The sequence below is a fragment of the Lipotes vexillifer genome, unplaced genomic scaffold (genome assembly GCF_000442215.2).
Source record: "Lipotes vexillifer unplaced genomic scaffold, Lipotes_vexillifer_v1.1 scaffold408, whole genome shotgun sequence".
NCBI lineage: Eukaryota > Metazoa > Chordata > Mammalia > Artiodactyla > Lipotidae > Lipotes > Lipotes vexillifer.
The window spans coordinates 4,589,477-4,600,362 of NW_006787469.1; the positions used below are offsets into that span (position 1 = coordinate 4,589,477).

The following is a 10,886-nucleotide window of genomic DNA, read 5'->3' on the forward strand; positions in this document are numbered from 1 at the left end:
CATTCCTGGAAGCAACCACTCAGGAGTGCTACTTTTAGCAACAATAGCAGCTAAGATATGATGAACGAGTCAGAACATTGTGCTGTATCTTTTCTAAGTCTCTTGAATGAGCCACTGTTTGTGGGTGCTTACTGAGCTGATAGCTGAATACTAGTCTTCATGCAACATAACCGTTAGTGTTTTCCCACTCAAAAGTCACCACAGAGCAAACCTTCTGGAGTGTCATCTTGGCAATGGGCATCAAAAACCTTAAAAATACACAAAACTTATCTGAGTAACTCTACCTCTTAAGAATTTGTCCTAAGGAAATAAGTGTGTAGTGCAGTGGCTGATACATAGGAAACATGCAATAAATGTTAGCTGTTATTATAAAGAAAGTTATCACAGCATGATTTATAATGGTGGAAACTTAGATTAAACCTAAATGCACAAGACAAGGAGACTGATGAAATAAATGGTATATGTCTATATAATATACTACTTGGCAGCCTTTAAAAAGTATGTTAGCGGGTTCCAAATTTTGGTGTGCATCAGAATTGCCCAAGGAACCTGTTAAAAATAAAGTTTCCCAGGTCACATCTAAACTGTTCTAAAAATAACTGGAAACTTCAATAGGTAAGACAGAAGTTAGGCTTCAATAGGTAAGACAGAAGTTAGTTTTATAGCAGGAATATTAATTTTGCTTAAAGTATTATTATTTATGTCAAAGACTTGGAGACTTTTCTTAACCAGTCTATTGCACAAATAATACATCTGTTTTTAAAGGACCCATTTAAATCCTTCAGGTCATTGAAAACAGGCCTGACTTGAAGCTATATCTCATTCAATGAAGTTTTCTTTAAATGGGCATCACTATAAAATGTCTTTTCTCCAGTCCTCCAAATTATGTAATCCTCTTCTAGATAGATAGATAGATATCTCTTTAATAAATGAATAACATTTTCCTTCAAGAGGAACAGTCCATTTGGGGAAGAATTTTATACCTGGGACTCTCTTTGAATCTGCCTTCTCTGTGTGTGTTTTCATAACATCTGTATTGGAATGAAAGGTAGTTGGAAGGCTGTGGTTGAGTATGAAAGCATTTAAATATCACCTCTGAAGGTTGCTTCAGCCCCAAGATAAACAACTGTTTATCTGTAGTTCCTTTTTTGCTCAAAGAAATACACACAGTAAGAAAATGGCCAACAGTATTAAACTAATTAAACAAGGCCATTAGACTGAGGTGTCTTTCTTTTTTCTTTTTTGGTCTCACTGTGCATGTAACATCTTAGTTCTCCAACCAGGGATCGAACCCATGCCCCCTGCAGTGGAAGCGTGGAGTCTTAATCACTGGACTGCCAGAGAAGTCTCTGAGGTGGCTTTATTGCCTTAGTAGCTCCTGTAAGCAAACCAAAACTTAAGCTGAAATGCCTCAAGGTTAAGAAAAGGAAACCTAAGGACGACCAACCACAAACAGCCAACTTGGCTTTCCCAAATAAGGCAAACACTTAAGTTACAGCCAATCAAATAATTTCTTTACTTTGCTTCTGCCTTTTCTCTAGAAAAGTCTTTCCACTAGCTCTTTTGGTGAAGCACTCCTAACCACTTCCGGTTTGTCTCTGCCTGATTTGAATCAGTTTTTGCTCAAACTCTTAAAAATGTGATATGCCTCTGTTTATCTTTCAACAACAGGATGTGTTTTTTCCCTTGTGAACCATTACTTCAAAGATCAATATAATAGATTGTATTAACACTGGCAATTCCAAGGTATTCCTGTTTTCGGAGATATTCCTTGCTGTTTATCATTATTGTTCCAAGCCATGGAGCTGACCCATCAGCTGACCCATGATCACTCAGTGAGTGCCGATAGTTTTAGGAAGAGTGTTAAAGTCCTAATTTCTTATTCCTTCCCACACAACAACTTCCCTAATAGCAGCATTTTACAATTATGTAACGCTTATCTGCACTAGGCACTGCTCTAATCACTTCACGGAGGTATTTACATATTTAGTTCTCACCCGTAAGGTGGTACACCATGATTCATCCCCATTTTACAGATGAAGAAATCTCACCCCAGGAAGGTTGAGGCACTTGCTCAAGGTCATACAGTCACACACACATAATCCACAAGGCTTTGAACCCAAGCATTCTGAGAGTCTTTGCATGCAACCTCTAAGCCCCAGTCTTAGGTGTACTACCTACGGCTGACTTTTGCTTCCACTACTGGAGAACCTATGGGTGGAGGAGAGAATGCAAAGTGGTAGCAGCAAGTGCCTCAGGGCCAAAAAAAGGGAGAGCTCTGAAGGCTGTAAAGTGGAACTGTGAGAGGAGAAGGGTCAGAAATTCTGCTCCCTTGGAAAAGGTATTTCATTTTTCTGAACCTCAGTTTCCTATTCTGTAAAAAGCTGATGATAATACCACATTCATTGGGTCCCTCTAGTGAAATAAGATAATGGACGCACTTTATTCACAGAGAAACCTTAGCTGCCACCTACCCCCACCCCCAGTGAAAGGCAAACAAAGAAACTTGAGATCTTTGAATTAACTAAATTGAAAAGACAGAGCTCTGAGTAGACTTTCCTTAGGAATGGAAAACAAAACAAAGCAACAAAACAAAAACTTTAAAATATCTGGCATTTGTAAACATTAATTTCTGTAATTTCAAATGTTCTTACTTCTCTCTTCATTTTTTTTTTTAAACTTTCTCTCCTCCCCTTCTTTCTCCTCCCTGTTCATTTTTCCCTTTGTTTCTTAGTAGAATACTTTTTGGAAACTTCCAGCTTTGATTCAGCTAAAAGGAAAGAAGAGTAAGTTTCTACTGTGGCCAGAAATCTATGGAAAGCTGAGTACCCTGAGGGACACCCCAGCTGCAAAACAAAAGCACAAAAAAAGCTGGCTGAGCTGGGAGATGAATGTTCTAGAGGGAGGAAGAATGGGGATGACTAAAAATTGCAGATTCTTTGTAGTCTGGGATTGACTTTCCTAAGTTCTACTTTGCTTGTAGAGTTGGTTTATTTTACTAGAAAGTGGTCCTTTCCGTAGACCATCTTATATTACCTTTTGTATTCCTGTAGAATCATTTAAGTTGTTTCAGGCACATGTGTCTCATTTGCCATCCAAATTGCTGGTTGGAATAGCAAAATGCATCTTTTCCTTTGGTTCTAACTCTGTATGTAAACAGGAAAGAACTGTGCTTTGGGGTTGAACTTCAGCTCCCTACTTATTAGATCACCTTGGGCAAATTACTTAACTTCTTTAAGTTTCTTCAGTTGGAAAGTGGGCATAAGAATAGTAACAGCCATGTAGGTTTGTTTGAGATAATACATGTAAAGCACTAGCACAGGAGTGGAGCCCAAGAACTATTCATTATATGGTAGCTCCAATGATTATTTTTCAGTCTATTTTTCTTTCTCCCACAAATGCCTAAGTACTCAGTTTAGGAAGATTTTGTCAGGTGAACTATATGAATGAAAAAAAAGATATACCATTAGTTAGGGCAAAAGATATATCATAATGAAAGGCTTACTTCTTTCCAGGGGTTTGAAGAGTTTTCCTGTTCTATAAAACCAGAAGGGACTTCCCCGGTGGCGCAGTGGTTAAGAATCCACCTGCCAATGCAGGGGACACAGGTTCGATCATTGGCCCGGGAAGATCCCACATGCTGCAGAGCAACTAAGCCCGTGAGCCACAACTACTGAGTCTGTGCTATAGATCCCGTGAGCCACAACTACTGAGACTGCATGCCACAACTACTGAAGCCCGCACACCTAGAGCCCGTGCTCCGCAGCAAGAGAAGCCACTGCAATGAGAAGCCTGCGCACCACAACGAAGAGTAGCCCCCGCTCGCCACAACTAGAGAAAGCCCGCATGCAGCAATGAAGACCCAACGCAGCCAAAAATAAATAAATAAAATAGAAAACCAGAAAAAGAAACATAGAGACATGAAAATAAATACAAAGTGATATCCTTCATAGTTGTCATTATGGTTAAGATATCTTATTTACATAAATAATTTTTCTTTTGGCCTCACCGCATGGCTTGTGGGATCTTAGTTCCCCAACCACGGATGGAACGCGTGGCCCTAGCAGTGGAGGTGCAGAGTCCTAACCACTGGACCGGGAATTCCCTGCATAAATAATTTTTGATTGTATTAACTATACTAGTAGAATGCCATATTATTTGATAAGTAAAAAAACCAAAACAAAACAGGGCTTGGGGGCTTCCCTGGTGGCGCAGTGGTTGAGAGTCCGCCTGCTGATGCAGGGGACACGGGTTCGTGCCCCGGTCCGGGAAGATCCCACATGCCGCGGAGCGGCTGGGCCCGTGAGCCATGGCCACTGAGCCTGCTCATCTGGAGCCTGTGCTCCGCAACGGGAGAGGCCACAACAGTGAGAGGCCCGCGTACCACAAAAAACAAAAACAAAAACAAAAACAAAAACAAAACAGGGCTTGGTTTCCATGAAACTAAAACAACTAATTTAAAACAGAACAATTCAGTTCAGTCTTAAAGATTAAAAGAATACTTAGATTCCTCCCCCTGAATCAGCAGGTTTTGGGGTGGATGAGGCTACCTAGCCGGTACCTTTCTGCCTCTAAGTGACTTGTTAATATTTTATATATTATGAAATAACAAGTCACTTAGAATTAAAATAACTATTTTTATGCATATGCCATGCATGAGGCACCTGGATTAAAACATGAGCAAGCCACACCTGTAACCTTGGAAAATAAAAATGATTGCAAATGTATTAAGTATATGTGGAAATTGTGCTTTTGAGGAATGTGGTTGTGCTCTTTTGTGCTTATTACAAGGCTAGAGTGGGATCAATCTGATCATTCCTACCATATCCTGGTTGTAGAACTCTGTGTCCATATGTATTTCCCAGGTTGCTGGTTTACTAGGTTAGGCGGATCTTTATTTTCCATCTTGTGAATGACAGTCAAAATTTATGCCCCAGAGTCAGAAGCTTGGGTGAGCCATTTGCTAGGGCCCTGAAAACCACCTTTCTCTGTCACACAAGCAGTTGTTGTAATCAAATTGGCTCCATGCCTAGAGCCGGCTGTGTGACTCAGTGACAGTTGCAATCAGAGCATGGAGTTGGAGACAAAGAAGTCACACATCAGGAAATCACAGTGACGATGGCCAATTGGGATTGGATGGTTTTATATGAGTGGAGATTTTTTTGTTAAAGAATTTTTTTCTTTAAATATTATTCATCAAAGACACATTTAATCCTGTTACTTTTGCATGAGATTTAAAAAAATTTTTGTCCTAGTAATACTCTGTTCAACACTGCAAGTGATTCTATACTAAGGGAGAGCTCCAAATATTGTAACAACCATTCAGCATTTCCACTGATTTTAGATCCATGCTCGGTAAGGGTATATATGCCTACTCTCAATTGAATTAGATCCCCCTTTTTAAAAAAATATTTATTATTTATTTGGCTGTGCTGGGTCTTAGTTGAGGCACTTGGGATCTAGTTCCCTGACCGGGGATCGAACCCGGGCCCCCTGCATTGGGAGTGTGGAGTCTTAACCACTGGACCACCAGGGAAATCCCTAGATCCACTTTTTGAAGGCACTTTGATTTTAACATCCACCCCAGGCTAGATCCAATTCAATCTAGGGAAGAGAGAATTAATTTCCAAGCGAATTCTTAAATCAGAAGTTCTCAAATGCTTTGAAATTCACAACGTGTATACTTTGTTGAAAAATGGTCAAGCATTTAACTTTTATATCTCTCAATCTAATTATTATAAATGTACATGACAAATGATAATAAAGATATAAATTTGTAACTATTGGTCACCTTTAAGGGGAAGGTGTAAAAAATTGAGGAAGGACAAATAAGGGTGGGAAGTTGTGGTGGTCACAATTATTTATTATTTTTTTCTCTTTTTATAATATCAGTTATATAGGTGGAGATACAAGGTGGAGATACTCTGGTGTCACCAGAGGCATCATCCTTAATTTTGGTTGGGTAGAACTGCTGTCCTACAGGGTAAGGATGAGTATAACTTGGAAACAATAACAGAGAAAGGTGCTGGATTCTGAAATTATACCTTCACATAAACTTCAAATATTGGAGGTAGGGGAGCAACTCTTTCACATTGTACTTGATATGATCTTGCTGTGAAATGCTTTTACAGCACCTCAACATGGAATACTAGGATTCTGTATGAGGCAGATTGCAAAAGCCATTGAAAAAAGGCCTGGGGAATTGTGATACAATTTCAGATAGATGTAATTGTATGAAGATTAGCCTGCATCACCCCAAAATGAATAGATATTACTTGGGGAAAGAATTGGACAGACCACTGTGTGTGATTTAGTTGACCAGATTCCTGAAATGAACAGACTTGTATGTTTGGATAACGATGTATGTGTGAGTAGATTTACATATATAGATCCACTATGTGTGACTGGATCACTATGTCAGGATCTCCCACCTCAAGAAATGTATGCAATAATAAAACCATAATTCAAAAAGATCCATGCATCCTTATGTTCATAGCAGCACTATTCACAATAGCCAAGACATGGAAACAACCTAAATGTCCATCAACAGATGAATGGATAAAGAAGATGTTGTACATATATGCAATGGAATACTACTCAGCCAAAAAAAATGAAATAATGCCATTTGCAGCAACATGGATACAACTAGAGATTACCATACTAAGTGAAGTAAGTCAGAAAGAGAAAGACAAATACCATATGATATCACATATATGTGGAATCTAAAATATGACACAAATGAAGAAACAGACTCATAGACATAGAGAACAGACTTGTGGTTACCAAGGGGGAGAGGCTGGGGGAGGGAAGGATTGGGAGTTTGGGATTAGCAGATGCAAACTAGTATATATAAGATGGATAAACAACAAGGTCCTACTGTATAGCACAGGGAACTATATTCACTATCCTGTGATAAACCATAATGGAAAAGAATATAAAAAGGAATGTGTATATATATATGTATGATTGAATCACTTTGCTATACAGCAGAAGTTAACACAACATTGTAAATCAACAATACTTCAGTTAAAAGAAAGAAAGAAATGTATACAATAATAGATTTTATTTTTTATTCTTCTTCTTTCCCCAAAGAATTTTGTTTTTGTAATGGGTCATTGTTTGAATATGGGAATTTTGTACTTTTTAGGAAAATACCTGTCTGCATGGAGCAATGTCTGTCTGTGGAAATAACTGTCATCAATATCATCTGCAGAATGGTCATTCAACAAATATTTGTTGAGGACCTATTATGTTCTAGGTGCTTCTCTTGGGTCTTGGGATACAATGATGAACAAAATAGAGATGCCTGACCTCATGGAATTTACATTTTAGTGTGAGATGACTGACAATAAATAGCAAACTTGATAAAGAAGTATATAGTATGGAAAAATAAAGCAATACAGCAGGGTAAAGGGAATCAGGAGTGCTGGGGGAGAGAGTGTTGCAATCTTTAACAGAGTGATCAGGCTAGGCCTCATTGAGAAGGTAACATGTGAGCAAAGACTCAAAGGAAGTGAGAGTCAGACACGCAGCTTCTATAGGAAGAACATTCTAGGAAGAGGGAACAGTCAGTGCAAAGGTCCTAAGGTCAGTATTTTCACAAGGCTCACTGTCTTCTTTATCCAAGGAGAATGGCATTCTACTCATGGAGAGGATATTGTATTCCACTTTATGGGACTGGGAGAGAGAAACACCTTTTCCCAGCTTTCTATTCAAGGTTCATAACCCCTAATGCCTCAAACATCTGTGATTTTTGGCTCAGAAAGTGATTATGACCAGTCTTGGCCATATTTTATGGCTCTCGCCTACCTCCTTGAACATGTATAGCATAGGGAACCAACTCAATTATGGGTATTAATTTTTTTTCTGTTAGACTAAACAGCTTGGGAGGGAACAATTGTTGCTAACCATCTGTATTTATCAACTATAAGATGAATGTACAGTAAGGATAATTGTTGTCTCCCCAGAAATTGAACTGGTGAATTTGACAGCATCATAACTACATAGTAAATGAATGGTATGGGACACACAGACACACAGGCGCACGCGCATACACACACACACACATTTTCACTATGTGACATTTTGCTCCATAACCTATTCTCTGAAGATATAAGTGGCTTCCAGGTAAAATTTGAGAGATATAAATAAACATTTCTTTTTTTAAAAAAATTTTTGAATTTTATTATTTTTTTTATACAGCAGGTTCTTATTAGTTATCCATTTTATACATATTAGTGTATACATGTAAATCCCAATCTCCTAATTCATCACCCCGCCGCTTTCCCCCCCTTGGTGTCCATACATTTGTTCTCTACACCTGTGTCTCAATTTCTGCCCTGCAAACCGGTTCATCTGTACCATTTTTCTAGGTTCCACATAGATGCATTAATATGCAATATTTGTTTTTTTCTTTCTGACTTACTTCACTCTGTATGACAGTCTCTAGATTCATCCACGTCTCACAAATGACCCAATTTCATTCCTTTTTATGGCTGAGAAATATTCCATTGTATATATGTACCACATCTTTATCCATTCATCTGTCGATGGGCATTTAGGTGGCTTCATGACCTGGCTATTCTAAACAGGGCTGCAATGAACATTGGGGTGCATGTGTCTTTTTGAATTATAAATAAACATTTCATAACATCTTTAAAAAATAGAAAATGAAGGAAAAAAACCCCTATTCTTTGGTATTCTTCAAAGTACATGTGTTGTACCTTATTGACCAAATAGTCAATAAGGAATTTCAGATGCAGATATGCTCTTTCATACCATATGATAAACTCTAAAATAAACCATTTCTGTGGTATTGTGACAAACTGGCACCCTGCATATATAGCATGTACACACATATATATGTGTATGCACGTGTGCACATACATGTATAAGGTAAAAAAAAAAAAAAGATGTTCATTCCAGTATAGGAAATGTAAATAAAAGTAAAATAAATGCACACATATCCCTTACCCAGACAAAAATACATTATTAAGCCCACCACAGAGATCATTAACAAATGTTTATTAGGGACCTACTGTTGGTGGATACTGTGGCAAGGGCCTTGTTCCATTGCAGAACTTGTTCCAAGCAGAATCAATTCTGCTTCTGGGGGAGCCCAATATAACAATAGCAACTGTAACCACCATCATGTGCTGAGTGCTTATTACTTCCAAGCAATGTGCCAAGTGCATGTACTTGCATTATTGTATTACTGCAATACTGCATCATTCAACCCTACTCAGTACTATTACTATCAACAGATGAGAAAAGAAGGGCTCAAAGAAGCTAAGAAACTTGTGCAAGACCTCAGAGCTAGTAAATTCTAGATCCAGGATTTGAAACCAGGTATTGTTTCTAAGGCCAATAGGCTTCACCCCTGCGGTATGTTGCTTGAAAAGGGTCTAAGAAACAGTGTGAGAATATTGGAGTCAGAGGACACCCAGGCTTAAATCTTATTTCTGTCTCTTATGTGGCCACAGACAAGGTATTTAACCTTTGAGACTCAAAGGTTAGCAGTACAGACACTAATATCTATACTATAGTATCTATAGTACTATAGTATCTATAAGTATCTATAGTTACTGATATCTAGTATCTAATGGTACAGATAATATTATCTTCTTTCCCAAATTGTCATAAGATTAGAGATAATGTGTGCCTGCCACATGGTCACTATTCAATAAATGACAGTTTGATTTAACTGTTATCTCTGAGTTTAATCAGTCATCAAGGAAGAATGCTGAATGCTATGTCTAACTTAGAGAGCACCTGACTTTTCCTTTTCTCATTAACTAGGGCTTCCGGTTGGCTACTTGATAACTTGTCCCTAGAATCAAGTGTAACCATTTCTAAAGGAAAGAAGACCAGGGAGTACATACTCCTTTTGCACAACTTGGAAAAGGAAGCCCATTTATTTAATTTACACTAGAGCTTTTGGTATAAAGTCTTCCTCTGGAGGAAACAGCCAACAAGTTAATATCCCAAAGAGAAAGAAACAATTTAGCCAATTCATGAACTAAGGCTGTATTTACAGTATACACTTTTAGCCAAAGAGAGTAATTGTTAGCTTAATTAACACCAAGGTTACTAGAGAAAGTGCTGTTTAAGGATAAGTCAAACCATAAATTATAAAATTGAAATTCAGAGATGATTGGGATGCTCAGAGATGTTAAGATTTACATAGGGGACTTTGCAAATAAAGACAGAAAATCAAGCCTGAAACAAGTTATTATCCTGAACTATAGAAGTATAAACAGGACCCTAATTAATGAGTATTATAGTAATTTTTTAAGGAAATAATACGGTAACAGAGCTGGAAGGGATTTTAGAGCTCATTTATTCACACTCCTGTTTCTTTTTGTTTTTTTAGGTGTGGAAACTGAAAACTGAAAAAAGAAAGGAAATGCTATGGTCAGTTCCATACACTACAGTAAAATATTTCTTATCTTGATTTTCTCCTGGATGAGGTGATGGGGCTTAGTGAAAAGCATAGTTTATAAAGGTTCTTAAAGCCAGGGGCCTTGCTAAATTTAGATTTCGTTCTTGCTTATGTAATTTTCCTTGTGTTTTCAATTATTTATACAAATATATTATTTATATATGTCTGGAACTTGTGCTTTTAGCACTCAATAAGCAGGAATAATTTATAGGACTACGGAGTGCTTTCTGTCCTTACCTTTCAGAGCCTGTTCTTTTGCATTGTTAATTAATTGTTATAGTTCAGCCTTGGGCAACTTCCTTTCCCAGCAGTCTTGTCATAACTAGCCAGAGAGAGCTGTGTTAGGAGCTACCTTTATCTTCATATTCAGATTCTGAAATCCAGGTTAATGATCCTGTTAGCTATTTCCCTAGTACAGCCAACTACTGGGGAGGCGGGGGGGGGG

At 38.0% G+C, this 10,886-nt stretch overlaps 1 non-coding gene across 1 annotated transcript; it reads right to left on the reverse strand.

Moving 5' to 3' along the window:
- Positions 1-5,463: 5,463 nt before the first annotated feature.
- TRNAG-CCC (transfer RNA glycine (anticodon CCC)) lies at positions 5,464-5,536 on the reverse strand. Its single transcript has one exon. It is a non-coding gene; the product is annotated as a tRNA-Gly (tRNA).
- Between the last annotated feature and the right edge of the window lie 5,350 nt (positions 5,537-10,886).